This window comes from Alligator sinensis, unplaced genomic scaffold, assembly GCF_000455745.1.
Source record: "Alligator sinensis unplaced genomic scaffold, ASM45574v1 scaffold280_1, whole genome shotgun sequence".
Lineage (NCBI taxonomy): Eukaryota > Metazoa > Chordata > Crocodylia > Alligatoridae > Alligator > Alligator sinensis.
This window is the reverse complement of record NW_005841835.1, coordinates 989,496-1,009,342: the sequence shown is the minus strand read 5'-3', so window position 1 is coordinate 1,009,342 and position 19,847 is coordinate 989,496. Positions and strand designations below refer to the sequence as shown.

At 47.4% G+C, this 19,847-nt stretch overlaps 1 protein-coding gene across 1 annotated transcript in view; it reads left to right on the top strand.

Moving 5' to 3' along the window:
- The first annotated feature begins 6 nt into the window (after nucleotides 1-6).
- Nucleotides 7-19,847, top strand: part of FLVCR2 (feline leukemia virus subgroup C cellular receptor family member 2) — a 39,161-nt gene continuing 19,320 nt past the window's right edge. Inside the window, exons 1-2 of the mRNA XM_025200739.1 lie at nucleotides 7-233; nucleotides 18,563-18,703. The gene's annotated coding sequence lies outside the window, so the exon portion shown is untranslated. The remainder of the gene's footprint in view (nucleotides 234-18,562; nucleotides 18,704-19,847) is intronic.

Below are 19,847 nucleotides of genomic sequence, written 5' to 3'. Positions count from 1 at the left end.
ACTGCCGTGGCCTGCGCCTCATTGCCCTGGCTGGCTCGGCCCTCAACTGCCTGGGTGCCTGGCTCAAGCTGGGCAGCCTCAAGCCACACCTCTTTGCTGTCACCGTGCTGAGCCAGGTCGTGTGTGCCGTGGCACAGGTCTTCATCTTGGGCATGCCTTCGCGCATTGCCTCTGTCTGGTTCGGCGCCCATGAGGTCTCCACTGCCTGCTCCATCGCTGTCTTCGGCAACCAGGTACCCGGTAGGGAGAGGCAGCCCAGTGGGTGCAGCTGAGGCAAGCACCCCTGGAGCTAGGTGGGATCACCCCAGCCAGCCCCCCGGCCCATGCCTCAACCCTGTGCTGAAGGACTCCCAGCGCCAGAGATTCCCTTGCCAGAGGAATAGCCTTGGAACTGGGCTAGGTGACCTCAGGAGCTCCCTTCCAGCCCTGCTGCCTTATTGGGCCCCTGCTGCCCACTACATATATGGTGTGGTTCACTGGTGAATCGTGCTATGAATGTAGATCAGCCACAAGGGCAAAGTACTGTATTTACTCAAATGCAAGACTACTCTGAACACAGGCTGTCCTAAGGGCCACAGGTCTTATAGTCATGGCTGCATTTCATCAACTTAATCCTTGGTTTCTGTTACTGAGCACATGCAGCTATTTAATATTAGACAGTGCATTTAATGTGGTTTCCTTGTATGCAACTGTAAGGCAAGGAGCTGCTTTTCCCCCATGCTGATGGTGGGGCAGGAAGGAGGAGGAGGGAGCAGGGGTGTCTTGTATTTGAGTAAATACGGTAATCATCACCCCATGCACTGGTGAATCACACAGTAAATTTAGACCCGTATATAGAGTAACAACCATGCCATAAACAGGTCTATCCGGCTATAAAGAGAGCCAGACAGCTACAAAGTTATTGCTTGAAAATGGGTAGCAGCTGTAGAGCTGGTTTCTCCAGCATTTTCTGGAATATGTGGCAGGGCTCTGTGGATTCTATGACTGGAAATGTAGGCAGGACCTAACACACACAGAGGCTTGTCTAGGGGCAAAAAAGCAGCTAATATGATGCATTTGGGGGAGAACACAGATTTAGCTGGCCTATGGCTTGGCTAAGAGGGGTGCCTGTATCTCAAAGCCGGAAGGGAGAGGGATTGTATAGGGCAGTTACAGGTAGGTGCTACTTGGGATGACGGCAAAAAGGACAACGTAGGCTGAATATAAAGAAACTTTCTCCCAGGCTGAAGCATTTGTGGCCTCCTGCCACAAAGAATGGGACTCCACGTTACTGCTGCTGTTGAAAAATGCCCTGATTAGAAAAAAAACCAAACCCTTGTCATGCTGTAGCTGAAGCATTAGTTTCTGGGGCTTCATAGATAAGTCCTATGCAGTCCCATCTCTCTCATTTTGTACTGTATAGTAAAATAATGAGCATTTCCAGTCAGGCATGTAAAGAAGAAAATCTCTATCTATCAGCTCTTCTAAACTTTCTAATGCCAAGTGTGACTTACTGACTAGCACTCTCCTGGGCTGTAACTTTCTTTACTTTCAGCCATTTGGTACCTGACAGGGCTGAAGAATTCTTTACAACATTTGAAAGGATCAAGTAAATTGTTTTGTGACCCTTGGACCTGAATACTTTGCTGATCCATGCTGCGTGAAGCAAATGCATTCGCACACATACGGCATAGCTTTGGAAGGCAGTTCATGCTACATAGTGCTGAATGAACACTACAAGCAGAGATCTGAATGCTAGCCACTAGATGAACTAGTGGCTCCTGAGTGTCTTCACGAAGTCTGCAGTGGCTTAGTCACTCCCCACTTTCAAGCTGGGCAAGCTGTGAAGCTTGAATGGTTTGGAACTCAGTCTGCTTTTGGTATGCAGTTTTGTGTAGGTGTCCATGGCAAAGTGTATGAAGTTCCCCCATACCCTTGTCCTTTAGTGATGTGGCAGGGTTTGAGGAAAGATCTTTATTGTCTTGAGCATTCTGTGTTTGCTCAGATGATGAAGCAGAAAGGGGTGAAAGCTCTGGAGTGATACCGAGGAGCTGATATTTACTGAACATTTGGAACTTAAGGGGCTTTAAATTCCTTAGAGAGAAAACACACTTCTCTCCTCCTTTTCCTGCTCCTCTTCCTTTTGATAAGGGCAAACAAAAACATTTAGACTCATCAATCTGGCCAGCTGGATGCTTTTTAGGTGTTTTTTTAAATGAATCTTTAGTGCAAAAGGCATTTAACTTGGCATGGTCTCTTTGCTGACTTAGGGGTAAATAAATGACTGAGTGGTCCATTGGCAGATCTGTCTCTGTGCATACAATGAAACCCAAACATTGGGGCTTTCAGCTTGTAGGATGTCTTGAACGTGACTTTCCCATCACTTTAAAAGGTGGGGTGGACTTTTCCGGCTGTTCAGTAGTTTAAAGTGCAGATTTTTCCTGAGTTTATGGCTGCACAGTAATTCAAAGCACCATTCTAGTAACACCCTGATTCAGCACAATGCCTCTTGCTTCATGAATATAACACCTTGTTCTGTCCCCAAAGACCTTCAAGATCACTTCTTGATGAGGGGCTAGGACACCTTCTCCAGGGAGAGTACCTATGGATTTTATGCTAACTGAAAGGCCAAGAAACCACAATATGGCTTCTTCATAGTATGATTGCGTATCTGTTGAATTATTAGTTCCTCCTTGCTCCTTTGTAAGTGGCTAGGAGGGCTTACCTTCAGCCTGACACTGCTCAGAGTCCACATGCTTTGGGATTTGTAATGAAGGGCTCTGTAGTTTAGTGAGCTCATTGTGATATGCCATAGTAGTAGGTTGTTACTTGGTCTCATTCCTTAGGCAGCCTTATGCTTGCTTTTCTGGCTAGCTGTGCAGATTTGTTCCAGATGTTAGTTGCATCCTGCTCAATCTATCATGGACACTTATGGTCTAGAAATGAGATGCAACTGTAACACTTATTTGCTCCTGTTAAGGAAGGGTGTGGGAAACCCCTTGGAGTACACATGCTTCCAGGGAGCCTTAAACAGTGATTTGCTGAAGGGAGCCCCAGTCAGTAAACTGACTTGCCTACTGTCACAACCCAATTAAATTGTGCCCATGCCACTGAGCAAGAGATACCATTCAAATCATCCTCATTTTGACGATTAAGGGTTAAAAGACATCCCTGCCAAAAATTCCTTGAAACAAAATGCTGCCGGAGTACTGTAGATAATTGGTCAGCTGAAATAAAATGCTAGGGGAAACTATATATAATTGGTCAAAGATAAACGTAAGCTCCTCACACGTAGCACACACGTAACAGGTAGAGAAATCTAACCCACTACCTTGTAACCTGAGGAGACAAAGAGCTGCCACCTGCCAAAAATTAAAGATTCCATATAACGGTTCACCATTGGATATTCCTGTAAAACACCTCTGCCTATAAATAGTTTAACAGTTTCCGCCCAAGGCGGAGAGCTCTGGGGATCTCACAGGAAGCACCTGTGCTTGTCACCAGAGAATTGGGAAATTGATCAATTCCCAATCAATCGCCCCGTCAGTGTAAAATATTGACGTAGAAAGTCTTGCAAGTGCGACCGTACGTTCCTGGCGCCACGTCCGTCGTTATCTCGTTATAACCTAACTGCGTGCATGTACTCGACTCTGTAACCAAAGTTATATGCGTATATTCAACTCTATAACCGAAGCAGTAACGGAACAAAGGCTCGCCTGCGTCGTCCATCACTATCTAGGCGACGTAAGTAAACAAACTCCTGTAACCTACACGCGTCTGTGCCTGGTTAATTCCACTCCATCCATCACTACCCGCCTGCCGAGCTCTAAATCTAAACACTCCGGTGTGTGAGTCAGGCGGCTGCCGGCGGCTGCTCTGATTCACGACACCTACCTGTGCTGCAATTGCACTCTGAAAATCTGCTCTGAATACTGCCAAGCTATCTGTGCTAGCAGCACCTTATTCCTGGGGCTCAGATTTATACTTTGGAGACTAACTCATCTAAGGAATTAAATTGTACCAGGTGTTGCATAAGGTCCCAGCTAAGGGAATCCTCCCTTGATTCCCTCAGGGTCTTCTCTTATTTTCAAATTCAAATGCCATGGGTTGATCACTGTTAAGTGAGGCACTCTCAGTAGGCTCAAGCTAGTTTTCAAGAAAGAAGTTTAAATGCTGCCAGCAAAGAGTCTTCTCCTTCAGTTTGGTTGTCTGTCTTCAAAAAACATTAGGAGTGTCCCCATACTTTTCCTGATCTTCTGCAAGGGCTGATACCTCAGAGAAACTGCATGGGGAGTTTTTGCAAAGGAGAGCTTTGGCATAAGCTTTACATTAAAAATATATTAGCAACACTTCACTTGCTGAAAGACCAGTGAGTTCCAAGAGGCCAGAAGCTTCAGGGGGTGGAGATGGGAGAGGACAGTGTTTTTAGAGGGCTTATTACTGGTCTTTAATGTAACTTCCCAGTAGTGCTAAACTGCTATGCTTCTATGCGGTGTGGTGCAGAGATCCTAGCAATGTCACATGTGAGTGATTTTTTTCCAGCTGACTTAATGTTTAGAGCTCCATCATGATCCTTGCTCAGCTGAGTTTTGTGTGTGTGGGAGGGGGAAGTACTTGGCCAGGCTGCCTCCCTCCAGTGTACTGTTCCTGTTAGCTGGTCAGTGTGTTCTGACCCAGCTTTTTTCATAGATGTTACGTGCTGAAGCAAATGGGCAGTGGCCTACTATTACAGGAAGACAGCTTCTCATTCCATCTGGGAGCACTGTCCAAGGAGGACAGAGATGAAGCTTGAGAGAGAGCTTAGTGACTTCAGGAACATGGGGCTGCTGGAGTGGGGGACACCCCACTCCCCATTGCTTGTGCTTTTAAAATCTACTTTGCTGTCTTTTTAGAGCTGAACAAATTAATTTATGAGACATGTTGGGATGTCGCACTGAATCTTTCCAAGTAGCACTAAAGGCTAAAAAGCCCAGTGATGGGAGCAGGAGAAACATCTAGTGTGCGAAATAATTTCCTTGTAAGCTCTCAAAGTCCCCCAGGGCTACCTGGGTCTTCAGCCAAGCACCCAAGAAAGAAATCTGATAACCAGCTGTTCTGATGGCCTGGACTTTGACTTTGGCTCTTGTTTTAACACACTGGACACCACTGCAGCACCTGCTTTAGGTCTTGAGAACCGCTCCAGTTTTTCCATCCGCTTGTTACCTGGAGAGTGGGTGGCTCCATGCCAGCTGTTGCCAGCAGGTAGTTGTAGAATCCTTTCTGTAGGAGCAAGAGAGAGTATTTGATGTTGTGACTGTTTCTTTCCTGCTGCCAGTACTGAGCTGGCCATTTTAGTGGGATCAGACCTAGCGTTTGGTGCCACCTAGGAAATGCTGTAGAAAACAAGTGCGTGTCTGGAAGGATTTTCCTCTATTCTCATTCTATCTCTCAAATTGTTAAAGGCATTGATGTAGATGGGGAGAAGAAACACTTTTACTCATGTTAGTTTTGGCATTTTTACTTGTGTTAGTTGAGAAATAAGCCTGCTTTCTCTGTTCTTGTACAGAGTGGTTTTCTTGGCTCTGAAACAGGGCTATATTGTGGCTGGTGACTTAGAATGTCTTGTGTTAGGATCTTACATTGCTTCTTTGTAGAGAACCCACTAGCTTTGTACTAGGGGAAGGGTTTGGAAGGGGATTGACAAGACTGGGACCATACCTTTTCACTTGTAATTCAGATGTTTTGGCACAGGGCGATTCACAGCATTGTTTGTACCAAACTCATCACATGCTCCTGCCTAGACATGGCCTAGGGGGTTTACCGTGCAGAATAACCCTTCACCTCAAAGCCTGAGGAAAGAGCAGGATACCAGCCCATGGGTTTCTTCAGTAAGATCTACAAGCCTGCTTGGCATCTCTGTAACAGCTCAGCTACACTGTCCCTCCAAACAGGGTCTGATTCCCCATGTGGCAGAACAGAAGAAGGGTTAATTGTTAAATGAAGCAGACTTCCCCTCCCTCTGGTATCTGCACCTTGATTTTTACCATGGATTACCATTAGAACAGATCTCACTTTACTGAGGGATCAAGAAGGGGCATGTGATGGTGGCAGCTGTCTGAGCGACATTCCTAACCTCCTGCTGGAGTCCCATCCATCTTCCCCTCTCCTCCCCCCTGTTTCTGCGGAAAGGAAGGGTGGATCAGAGCAGTCGGATTCCAGGGAACACTCTGTAATCGCTACTCAAACATTATGGACTTGGGGCGGTGCCAGAGGGTGTTGGAGCCAGGGAAAGATGTGGCCTACCTAGAACAGTTAGGTTTCTATAAACGGGCATTGGGGCCTGGGGTGACCTTCCTTCTCATTTTGTCTGGTGCTGTACCTTCGGCTACATGTTGGACACAGAGTATGCACTCTAATAGCAGCTAACTTTCTGAGCTGGTGTGTTAAGGCATTTTATGAGGAACTGTATGAATGGCTGCAGTGTTCATGTTGGGGAGAAGAGGTGCTATCCCATGGCATCCCCTGGCACAGGGGATTGCATACTCTTCTGACACTGGGGTTCTTCACTGTCTGTAATTGTAGGGGTCCTTGGAACTATGTATTCCTCAGCCCTTTCCCAAAAAGCAAGCACCTGCATCTGCTGCCCGGCCTGAGGCAGCTCTTGGATCTGGAATTCCTGGCCTCTGCCACTGGCCCTTTCTTCATGCTGTGCTATTGCTGCCTCTTTGCTTTTGTTATCCGTTGGGAGAAGGGGCACAGATGCAGAGTCCAGAACTGTTGCCTGAAGGAAGTGTTCCTTCTGTGATGTCCTCTCCTTTTGGACAGCACAAAGCAACAGCATCACAAGGGCAGGAGTGTGATAGGGCAGGAGATACTGTTTGCTGGCTTTCTGGGACTGCTCTAGGTACTGCATTAGTGCTTGATGTTTTCAGGGATGGTGGTGATTCACAGGAGTCCCAAGCCCAAGATTTTTACTTCACAGGGCCCAGATTCAGGCTCTGCCACAGTTCACAAACTGAAAGAAATCTGGTACAGCTGTGCCTCAGTCACCACATGTTGGAGTATGATTATTAGTTACAACATGTGGCATGTCTGGGACTGAAATAGCAGGGCATGGGATAGGGAAGGTCTGTGGTGCCTGGAGAGTACTGTGGGGACCTCAGGGCTAGAATGAATGGATTGAGTTGCATCAGCAGGGCTGTTGAAGTCCTCTTGCTGATGCCCTGTATATACTGTACTTGGCACTAGTAACTGCTCCTCTGCACTGTTTAAATCCCAAACATAGTCTCAAGCTCTGGGATCTCTGCAGGCAACAGGATCCTGCTCCTCTGCTTTAAATAGTCCAACCTTTGGATCTCGCATTTACTGTGCAAATAAATCTATCCATGACATGAGCCAATGAAATCTAGCAAAGCTGGAGACATTTTTCTAACCTTGGCTTGAAACATTCAGCTTGACTCTAAACTGTCCAACCCTCAGGAGGATCCCAGACCTTTCTGGAACATCTGGGTGATTTTTATAGTAGTGGTAAAAATAATACTTATTTGCTGCAACATTACATTTGTTTCCCACTACACATGAGTCTCACTAGAATTTGTCTGGCTCTTGGCAGAGTTTGAGAGTCTGCAGTTCCTATGTGCGGCAGTGAGAGGTGGAAGTGCATGGACAGGCTTAACAAGAGGCTTTCAGGAGAGGTGCATTAGTGAAAGTACACAAAACAACACTGACTGCTTGGAATAAGCCCCCAGTCAGTTCCTGCAGAGGCTTCTGGGATGCCAGGCTCCCTGCTCTGGGTTAGTTTCCCAGCCAAAGAGGGTGCATTTGGTTAGAGCAACACTTGATCAGTCTCTCTCAAGGAAACATTTTTGGTAGCAGGCATGTACTGGCTGAAAGCCCGGCATGGGGGAACTGTACTCAGCATCTTTTGGGGAGCAGGGCTTGGGGATAAAGAAAACTTTTTCTTCCTGAGGACGACTTTTTTTTTTTTTTTTTTTTTTTTTTGTTTTTTTCCCCCCCCCCCCCCCGCCCCAGCATTTAAGTCTCTTAAATGTTAATAAAAATATCCCCTCCACACCCATAAGTGCTAACAAGAATACTAATCCCTCTGTTACACAGGTGGAAAGCCCAAGGCACAGAGTCTGCATGAGTTTCTCAAGGTCCCAGAGTGAGTCTGTTGATAGTAGGACCCAGAGTTTCTTAGTCCCAGCCCATTGCCTTCACAATACCTTCCTTGCTCCCTAGCCATACGATATTGCTGTGTTTTAATCTGTGTTGTCACTCAGTGAGGTTCAGGCCAGGGTCTAATTTAATCTATTTTAAAGAGCCACATGTTGGTTTGACCTGGGGATTCTGGAAGGTGGGCAAATGAATAGGGCATGTCCCAGGGGACTAAATAGCATTCTTGATTGGTTTGACTGTCACCCTCAGGGCTGGCCTTTCTCAGGAGCTTCTCATCTTCTCTCTGCTTCACCTCGGTGACAGTGATACTGCTTTTCTTCCTTCTCACATGAGTGCAAGTAAGAAAGTAGGAGTGCCTGTATGGGTTGTTTTAAAAGCTTTCTACTTTCCCTCCATGTAAGCAATATGTTAGTTTGACCTATGGCTTGCTGCAGCTCCCTTCCTCAGGGGAGTCTTCCTAGTGAGTTACTGAATAGAGTTTAATACTGTAGCTGTGCTGGAACTCTTCATGTGGCCAGAACAGACCATAACTAGGCAAAGAAAATATGCCTTAGCTCTGCTTCTAAGAAACTGTGTTGTATTTTATGTAGGATAAGGAAAGTGTCTTAGTATGGGCAGAGAGCCCTTGTTAGCCCACTGCAGAAATTACCAACAGTTGTAACCAACCATTTATTTCCAAACAAGCATGTAGCTCTTGTGTTCTAGTAGGGAAAGGGAGGCCACTGGGCTGCCTTAGGAGTGATCACATTTCCTCTAACCTTTTAGTTGCTAAAATGTATTTGCATTATAGCCAGCAGCTGCATGTAATCTAATGCCCGACTTCCCATTGGCTAGCAGAATTGCAGGGCTGGGATCTTCAGCATCTGCTTCTTGCATGGATTCCAGCAATTTTTGGGGGAAATTAAAAGTAAATTTGAGGTGCCTGCAAGAGCTCCCCTCCCATTACACTAGCCATGTAGGCTGGTTGCCTTCCCAGATCACTAGAACTGTTGCTTATCTCTCCCTTCCCCCTTCCCACACACAATGTAACTTGTATGGATAAAATGGAAAGTAACTGCACTAGTCTATACTGAAGCAGTGTGTTGTCTTCATGGTTAGTGGGCTTGTTTTCTTCTCAGCCCAGATGTCACTGCCTGTTGCACTTCTTCAGACTGGAAGCTCTTAGAACAGCTCCTGGTTTCTTGGCCACAGTGCTCTTAGTTCTGTACAATTGCCCATGTCCTGAGATCATTTTCTGTGCTCAGACCTGGGACTTGTTGAATTCCTCGTGTGGACAAATGTACAGTTAGAAGGGGAGGGGGAACTGCTGCTCTGGTGTGCTCGTCGCAACCGTTTCATTTGCAGGATCCTGTAGCCTACAATTTAGCTAAATAACCCTGGCTTTGACCCTGAATGAAACAGGGTTGGAGTTGGAGGATTTCGCTAAACTCCTGTTACAAAATCATGCAGTTGCAACAGTTGCATCCAAACAGCTTCTGTGTTACATTTGTCAACAACTTTCCCCTCCCCCCTAGTCTGGGGCTAACCCTATGTTGCCACTTCTCACCATTTTACTGTGAGTATCATGATGATTTTTTTTTTTTTTTCCTCCCTCACTCACATGGCAGAAGCTGGGTTTTATGTGAGAAACTCGGGTTTTATTTAGGAAGGTAGGGCAAGGTGGCAACTTAAAGAATGATTTGTTTACAGACAAAAGCTTTCATAGGTGACAGTCTAAAGTAGGAGTCAGCAACCCCCTGCATGTATGCTGGAGTGTGGCACATGAAGCAATTTTGCTTGACATGCCACAGCTGGCCTGGGCTCTGGGCAGGCCCCTGCCACTGACTACAGAGCCCACATGGCTCGCAGCAGGTGGTGATGTTGGGGAGCTGCAAGCAGCTGCACCCGGGTCTGTGGAGCCCTGGCCCAGCTCATTGTTGACAACAGGTGGGGAAGGGGTTGAGAGCAACCTTTGTGCCATGGCCTGCCCAGGTTCTGGGCTAGCTGTGTCGGGCAGTGGGGAGGCTGCAAATGGTTACACTGGGATCTACAGGGAGGTTGTGGGGCTTCTTGGCACTCTACTGAATCCATCCCACCAAGGGATTTTTATATGGCCTGCAGTGGGTCCCTTGGTGCCACCCTGCCTAGGTGCAGAGGGCAGCTCAGGCCATGGTGCAGGTGGCCAGTCCTGCTGCCTGGATGGATGGCAGGGCTGGGGCAGTGCAGGGCTGGATCCCATTTCCTGGCAATGACAGCTCCTTCTGGCTGTCACTGCTAGTGTTGCCTCTGCCACTGGACCCAGCCCTGCTTTCTGGGCACCCTGGCCTATCTGTCCTGCACCCACTGCCAGGGGCACCAGATCAGGGGGGTGGGCAGGGTCTCCATGGAACTGGCCTAGGACCCATATGGGCAGGACATGCTTGGCCAGGTGGATGGGGATGGGGGTAGTGGGGAGTGGCATCTGGGAGTGTGATGGCTGGGACTGAGGCTTTGACTGGGGTTGAGATCTTGGGATGGTGACCGCACAGGGCTGGGACAGAGCCACAATCTTGCTGCCTGCATGCCCTCTCTGCAGAGAGAGAGGTACATCGCTATCATTTAGGGAAGCTAGAAGAGAGTTGAACCATATCAAAAACAGCTGCTCAGGAGCAGAGAGAATGGTTACTTGGTTGGTAATCTGGTGACCAGACCCAGCATCCTCACCTGTCTGAGAAACCATAGGCGGTTTTAATTTCTCCTGTTACTTCTGAAACTTGCTTTAAAACCACAGAAGAACAGAACGACGGTATATTTTTTGTTTAGCAGGCAAGTGGTGTAAGTAGAGGATCTGGAAGGTGCTCAGCTGGCTGTTTGTGTGAGGGCAGCAGCTAGGGAACCCTGTGCTGGTGTGTCATTAGTCAGGGCTCAGTACGACTTGTCTGGAGGCTGTGAGCACTCTGCCCTGTCCCATATGGGCTAGTTCCTGTTGTACAGGGCTCTGAGGTCTGTCTGTCTGCACTACCTGATGAGGTTTTGGTGCTAGTGAGGGGGCTACACTTGGAACCATAGAGGCAGAAGTTTTCACCCTGTGATGAGGACATTGTGGGTTACTGCAGGTCCAGCTTTCCTTACTCTCCCCATAGGACTGCTAATATGGCAGGCTATGGTGATATGGACACCATTCCAATGGGAACCACTGACTCCTTGCATGTGGTGCCTGGAAAAAAGTAAAACATATGCTGCTCATAATGCTCATCATATTAGGGGCTTATCTTTACTGCTATCAGAGCTGTATATTGCACCTTACCATAACCAATGTGCATGAGACTTCTCAAGGGAAAAGTGCAGTGAAGACAAAACACTTGGCAGTAAAATCAAAGTTCCTTGTCTTCTCTGTGTGGTTTTTTTTTTTTTTTTTTTTTTTTCCCCCGCCCCCCCTTTCCCCCCCCGGGAGGTCATATGCACATTACCTACTCTAAGGTGCAGAAAGCAGCTCTTATAGCAGTGAAGATAAGGTCTGCCACACTGGGAGATTTGCCTCCACTTTCTTTTCTATCCTAGCTCTTTTTCCCTATGTTTTGGTTATCTGGGACTTGAGTGTTTAGCTGTCAGGTTTAGGCTTGGAAAGATTTATTGGCAGAAGATAACAAGAAGTTTTGCACAGAACTGAGTAAATCTGAGTACCGTTTTAAAGAGTGGTGATGATGTTGTTGTCTCTAAGGAAAGGATGTTCCAGTGCTTAGTAAAGCATTTCACGGTCAATCCCTGCCAGGTATATCAGATGCATCTTCCTCCACTTACAGGTAAGGAAGAGACTCAGAGGGGAATGGTCTTGACTTTGTCCCACAAGAATCCTGTGACAGTGCTAGGAAGAAAATCTACGTTTCCTGACTCTTGTCTTGTACTTTAGTCACAGACTTGTCCTTCCCAGCGAGACTTCACAGCTGGAGCATGGCTACTAAGGAGATAAAATATCCTTGCCCAAGCTCATAACAGAACTCATAAAATAGGCCATCTGCCAGCCCAGGGGTCAAGCGTCTCTCTGAACTTGGTGTCATGTGAGAAGGACTATGGGCTGTATGAGGGAACTGTTCTTTAGATTTCTTTGTGTAGCTGTGCAAATATAGTTCATGTGCTTGGGTCTGAAGGTCAAGAGCTCATTAGATATAATAATGATGGGAGAAGGAATTGTTTTTGCCCTTTTATCTTTTTGTCACTGCTTGAAACTGATAAGGAAAAGGAGCAGGGGACCTGTAAATCTCCTTTGGCAGTTTATTATGGGACTGTTGGTCTGTGAGATCAGGGGGCTTGTGGAGTGGGAGGGCTGGGGCAGGAGCATTGCTGAAAGGCTGCATCATGGTCAGGTGACACTTTTTTCTGAATGTTAAAAAACTGGAGCTGTGTGGGGCCTGATAGCGGGCTGAAGGGGCAGAGTGAAGTGTGCAGAGCTGAGGCAGTGGACATAAGCAGCAAAACACAGATTTGTTGTAGGGGCTGATGGGCTTTTCCACAACAGGTCTATCTGTGTGGTGGTCTGGGTTTGGTGGAATTGCCTCGCTCCCTCGATCAGAGGTGCCTTATGTTGGTTTTCATGGTGGAAGAACATGGAGAAATTGTAATACATGGGATAGGTCAGAAAGGAGACAGCCTGTGCACAGAGCTGGCCATCAGATTCCTCAGCTTCCAGACGGTATTTCAGGTAGAGGGGCAGTAGAACTGCTCTGGGAAGTGGGTTTTGAATGACTGAGACACAGGAATTGCCACGTCATCCCAGAGCAGTGCTCCATCCAAGCCAGGGTCCTGTTGACACTGACGGGTATCACGTGGGTGTGAGGAAGGTACTACTGACTCCCTGGATGGTCAGTTAAGGAACATTTGGCTCACAGACATTTCTTCCTAACCCCTCCCAGTTTGCTTTGATTTATACTGTGAAATGGGACAGTTTATGCCCATTTTCAATCTGCTGGATACAGCTGTCGATGTTCTTTTCATACATGTAAATTCCTGAGGGAAGCATGGTAGGATTTGGTTCCTTGTATCACTTATTTTCTCCAAAGTGGCCCATGCTGGGAGTCCTGACTCCAGTTGATCTACATGCCTCTGATTATAAGGATAAGTCCCAGAGCTGTCCTGGACACTGAAGCTTGGGCAAACATTGGTGAGAATTACTCATTTGTAAGTTGGTGTTTTCTGTCTCCAGCACTGGGGTGAGCTAATATGTGAAGGACAGGGCAGGACATTCTGTGACCCTGAATCTCCCCGCTGGAGCAGAGAGCAATGAGTTTGCAAAGGGGGCTGATTAGAGCATGGAGGATGCAGATTTTTCTGATTCCAGTTGACAGGGTGGCAGAGAAGACTCTTAATAATGGGATCTTGAAACCAGTTGAAGAAAATGTGTGCCAAGGCAAACTAATTATTATTTATGGAGCACAAAACCTTGGGGGTCACACTGAACCTTGAGTGTCTGACTGGTGGGAACTACAAGGACTTGTTCTCTGTTTCTGATTCTGACATGCTTGGATGCATTCCTTTTTTCTCTATCTGACTTCCTGTCTGTTTAAAAAAAAAAAAAAAAAAAAAAAAAAAAAAAAAAAGAGAGAGAGAGATAATAATTGATCCTACCAAAGGAAGACTGAGGAGACAGTGGGCACTGCTGAAGCATTAATTTTACACTGTATCTAAAGCTTTCACAGTGATAGTATTGCATTAAGGCTGTCTTTCTGAGCCACCTGTGATGAGTTGAGGGAGGAGGCACAGTACCTGCTTGGGTTCCCTGCACTGGGATGTCAGCTGTCCCTATAGCAATAAGTGCATCTCTCTACAGCAAGGAAGTGGCCAACAACCTGGATATTGCTTGAATTCATCCTCATTTCCATGCCTTGCATAGCTGCTGTCCCCTTTCCTGCTACAAGTGAGGGAGGGCTGGATTTCAATTGTTACACAGGTGATAGTAAAGGACTGAATAACCAGTGTGGCTGGGAGGTAGTGGGAAATGGGGATATTCTTCATTGCTTCTGTCATTTTGGTTCAGTTGATGCTGCTCAGTTATGATACACCCAAACACTTTAAGCTGCAGAAGTGATTTAGGAATGTTAGAGGCCAGTGAGAATTGCTTTGTGTTGCCCTGCATCTCTCTATCTCTGCTCTGCAGAAGCCCTTGTATATTCTAGGCAGGGCCCTTCAGTGCCTGCATCAAACTTGAAATGGAAAAATGCATTTCAGTGCTGAAGTGACTAACCACCTCTCTCCCTGCGGGGGTAGTGCACAATGACTTACTGGGAACAAACAGCAGTTGGACTGGAGCCTGGCATAGGTCTGTTATCCTGAAGGGACTGAAGAATGAAGGTCACCAGCACAGAAAGCTGGGAGTAGGTAAACACTTGCTAGGAGTTGAGCTTTGGTTGTGGCACACTTGGGCGCAACAAGACACAGATGGGAGAGCAGCTTTCGTAAGAACTCTCCTGTCTTGAGAGTACCTGCAAACACACTGAGTGCACTTTATTCCCACTTGGTTAGAAGAAGCATTAGAATCAAAGGGCCCAACTTTTTTTTTTTCTCTCTGCATCCTGAGGAGGGCCCTTCAGGATGGTAATGCTTTTGATCCACATACTTGTCAAAACTTGGTCTGTTGTGGTGAAACCTGCTCACTGGGGGTGGGGGAGAAGGGAGGAAATGCTTCTCTTGGATGGTACCCTACAGATGCCCTCTGCTGCTGATGCTGGCAGCTGAGGAGCCAGTGTGTCCCTGAAGCCAGATGCCATTTCATCGCCAAGTGTGTGCCATTAGTACAGTGACGCTCTTTCCCCCCCCTTCGGCTTTGGGACTGGGTACTGTGCAACCAGTTCAGCATAGCCTAAACCCAAAAAGCAGATGCCTCTCCTTGCTGCTCTTCAGAGTCTGGTGCCTCAGCGTGGGTCTGGAGCTGAGCCCCAGCAAACATGCTTAGAGCTTCTGGGCTTGATGGGCTCAAGCCCTCTGAGTGGCTCTCAGTGCTCATGTCCTTAGGGCTAGAGTTTAGTGACAGATATGGGGCAGTGGATAAGTGGAGCCATAGGTGTGCCTGGCGTACCTCTGGGAATTGGGCTTGTTAGGATGGGGTAAGCAGGAAGTGCTGTTACACTAGCCATATACTGTGGGCATTTGGATGACTTACTAAGGGAGTTTTGCCATGTTGTCACACTTTGAGCCAGCATAAGCTAGGTCCTCACTCTACAAGGTCAGATTGCATTATGGGACTGAGCCCCTTGCTGAGGGAGCTGTGTTGGGGTTGGTGGAAGAGCTACTGCTTGCTCTTCATCTAACAGTTGGTCTCTCTGTCTCTCCTATTCAGCTTGGCATTGCTGTGGGTTTCCTTGTCCCTCCAGTTCTGGTACCTGATGTGGAAGATCTAGAGCAACTGGCCTATCACATTAGTATTATGTTCTTCATCACTGCAGCTGTGGCAACTGCACTGTTCATCCTTGTTATTATTGGTAAGCTGGTGGGGGCATATGTGCAAGAGGGATGGAGGTAAGAGGATCACCTTGTGTAATAGGCCTGCTTTGTGTGTCACAGGAGGGCCAGGGAAATCTGATAGGGACCATTTGGGGCAGTGTGCAAACACACACCCACCCTTATTCACATGCAGGCTGGTGACCACCCAAAAGTAACTCCCTCTGAGAATGGTACAGTCCATAGCTCCTATCCTTTGGACCAGGGAGGATTTGCTTTAAATCAAATTGATTTTTAAATCACTGGCCAGGAATCCTTGATTTTAATCATTGTTTTCTACAAAAAAGTACATTGTTTGATATTCTCCATTTAACTTTTTGAAACTTTGCACTTTTTGAGAGGTAAGGGCTTGACTCTGCATACACAAACTTGCAGAAAGACAATGTGAAGAAATCCCCTTGTGACTATCTCTGGGTTGCTGTGTGTTTTTGCTTCCTCCCATTTTCCCCCTTATAGTGTCCAGACTCTGTCTTAAGTTTCCACATCAAGTAACCTGTGGAAACAGTTTGGTGACTCCAGTCATTCCACCAAGGGCTGCTGACCACTTCTTAAAAGGATCAGTCTGCCTCAGCTGGGTTCAAATAATGTCTGCTTCCGGTTGGAGCCAGGTGATGAGGTCAGAAGAGTTTTTATTTAAGGGTCAGGTTACCTGGTCTAGGGGTTCTTCCTCCAGGGAGGCATTTTGGAAATGCAAACAAAAGCATAGGCCTCCAGAATTCTCTGGATGTGTATGCGAGTAACTTGCCTGAAATTTAGCCAGTATATTAGGGTTATGTATCTTTAGCCACGTGTTTAAAAGGTCCAACAAGCTTATTCTGTATTGTTCAAGCTGTTTTTCTTTTAACATTTCTCTGTCCTGTACCCTTTCCACAGTCTCTTCTCTTATTAATAATGCTGTCTGTTACAGCATACCTAGCTGTGGATTCTTGAGGGATGGGACCATCCTTTTGGCTCCCTCTGCTCAGCTAGCTAAAATGGGCTTGCCTTTTTTAAAAACAAAACAAACAAACAAAAAACAACTTTCCTCCAGCACAGGAGGCTACTCTTGAATGCTTCAGGCTATCAGAAGCACTCCAAAATACCATGCTGGGCTAAGCAGCACCAGGGTCTGCAGGGTCTGTGTACCATGGGCTGCACAGAGCCCTATCAGTGACCAGAGCCCAGGTGGTGGTAGCAATTATCCCTGGCTTGTGGGTGTGCTCCAGGAAGAGGGTTGGCTGGATGTAAGTGCTTCAGAGGAGATACCTGAAGTGGGGTTTTCGTTGGGTACAGTGAGGCAGGTGGCTCAGCGTAGTAGCGCTCCCTACTGTCCCACCACAGACAATAGGGCTGATGGGTAGGTAATCGGGTCTGTTCTCTCTCATCTCCATATACTGCTGTTAACAAGGATATTATCTCTGGAGACACAAATCCAGTTTGAGAACTGAAACTAAGCATTGCAGAGATGCTTAATGGGATCTTCTAGAGTGAGCACTGAGTTCCATTGGGTAGAGTGGTTTTCTTTAATCTTTATGAATTTAGAGGAGCCTCTGGGAACCCCGTAAGATTGGGACCCTAATATAGTCTATGGCCTGTTGTGACTTTATAAGACTTTTCTAAAAAAAAGTGATATGAATATATTGTCTCCAAATAGGAATTATAAACTTCTAATTGTATACTATTTCATAACAATATCTTTGAGCTTTAACATATCTTGAATTTAAACTATATCGGTTTATTTTTTTAAAAGCATCTTAAGAAAAAAATTAAAAATACAATTAAATAAAAAATTCTGACATGAATAAATAAAAAATATTGGATTAAAAAAAGAAAGTTGGTTTTTGTTTTTGTTTTTGGTTTTTTTTTTTTTGTTTTTTTTTTTTTTTTTTATCCATCCTGCTTTGGATGGAGTCAGGGACAGAGGCAGGCTGATTGTCTACTGCAGCCTTTGTCAGACTGTCTAAATACCTGGCATGAACCGAGCCTTTCAAAGCCAGCCTGGAAACTGTGCCAGGATCACACTCTCTTGGTGTCCCCAAATGGGAATGCTTGCATTGTTCCTGGGGGAGCTACATGTGCCTTGAGGTTTGTCACCTCCCAGGGGACAGGGCAGAGAACAATGTCAGGTTAAAGGACACTGTGGCCAGTTAGGTGTAGAGGGAGAGTGGGGAAGGGATCCAGTATTGGGTGGGGACAGAATAGTTTGAGGCAGGATTCAGGGTAGTGCAGTTTGTTTGGCTGCTACGTCAGGTGCGAGACACTCCTCCTCCGGTCCCCAGCTCATCCAGGGAGTGAGGGGAAGCCTGGCTTTTGTTGTGGCAGGAGAGCGTACTCGGTTTATTTATCTACGGAGTTCTGCTTTTTCTTATTGTAGCCTCATACTTCCAGCTTGTGCCCCTGTTAGATCCACCTGTTGTGCCCTGCTGAGTGTATTGATTTGTGAGTTCTGTGGGGCAGACACTTTAATTTTTGTTCCTTGTCTGTACAGTTCTGAGGACAGGGAGCCCCCAGATTAAGTACTACCATCCTTTTTCATTACGACCCTGAAGCAGCTCAGCCAGGCTGAGGGGAACTTAGTGCCTGGAAGGGAGCTTGGCACTGCCCAGCTCTCACCCAGCACATGGGGCTGCCTGGGCTTCTGACAAATGTATATGTACAGCCCCAGTACCTGTACGTGTACGTTAGCACCTTCAGATGCCCTGGTTTGAAGCAATGGCTCATTCCTTCTTCAGGTAGATGTCAATGGCTCTATGAGCCCCTTGGTGCCCAGCAATGCTGTCAGCAAAGCCCTTGCCCAGCCCATAGGGCTTCCTTTCTCAGAGATACCCTTCTGCCAGGGGAGCTTGCACTTTACAATCAAAGCTTAGGGAGAAACATGTTTACAGACACTGTTTCCAGTGACTTCCCCTGCCTTCCTGCGTAGCTCCCCCACATGCAAAGTAGGCATAGGCTCCCTGGTCTCTGGTCACAAACATGTCCCTGCTGTGTTTGTTTTCAGTGTTCCAGGAGAAGCCACCACATCCTCCAAGCCGGGCCCAGGCCTTGATCCAATCAAAACCACCGGAAGACTATTCGTATCTGCACTCCATCCTCCGGTTGCTCCGCAACACTAACTTCCTGCTGCTGATGATCAGCTATGGTGAGGCCAAGCCCCTGTGTTGTTCAGGAATGGGGGAAGAGGGTGGATCTGCCCACCAGAGCATGAGCCTAGACCAGGGGCAGGCAATTATTTTGGGTGGAGGGGCAATTATCGAGTTTTGGTGAGCTGTCGAGGGCCGCACGGATAGCCCCACCCCTTAACAGGTGCCCTGCCCCCTGGTCTCCATCTTGGGACTGGAAGTCCCACTCCCTAACCCCTGACCTTTGTCACTAGAAGGCCCTCCCCTTGCCCCCAGAAATACTCCTTTCAGCAAGGGGTTTTGCCATCGCAGAACCAGAAAAAAAACAAATTTATATTCTAAAAATCAAACATCTACAACATTAATTAATTTGATTTCAAAAAATATTTTTGTCCTGATTTACATGTGTTTGTAGTGTACACAAGTGATGGCACAACAGTTTAAAATGAAGTCTTACTCTGGGGGGGGGCATGGAGGGGTGGGTATGTGGGGTGTGGGGAGAGTGTGTGTGGAGGGGTATTATGGGGGTAGATAGGTGTGGGGTGAAGGAGCATGTGGGGGTGTGTGGTTAGGTAAGGTATGGGTTTTGTGGGGGGAGGGTGGCTGGAGTGTGAGGGGGGTGTGGGGGTGCATGTGTATATGTGGGACTCACCCTATGAACACCACCCCCACACCTTCCCACTCTTGGCCCCAGGGTATCAGCATGGTCCTGTGCTCCTGCAGTGCAGCCCAGGGCCACGTGGTGCTGGAGCCAGAGCCGTCCCTAGGGGTGTGCAGGGCCTGGGGCATATCAGCCTGTGTGGGGCCAGGGGGTGGGGGTGGCGACAGCCTGCAGAAGTCGGCTGCTGTGGGGTGGGGGCATGGTGGGGCCTGTACAGCACTGTCCACAGGGCCCCCCAAAGCGTGGGGTCCCTAGCAGTCGGACTGATTTGTTGTGTTGTTTCTCCCCTCCCCCCATGGCCCTGGCTGGACCAAGTGTGCAGGGAAGCAGTGAAAGTCGGGTCAGGTAGAGGCTAGGGGGGCTGGGTTGGCTTAGCCTTTCTCCCGAGTCCTGCCGGCTTCCCACGGGTTTTCATAGATGTTAGGGTCGGAAGGGACCTCAATAGATCATCGAGTCCGACCCCCTGCATAGGCAGGAAAGAGGGCTGGGGCTAGAAGACCCCC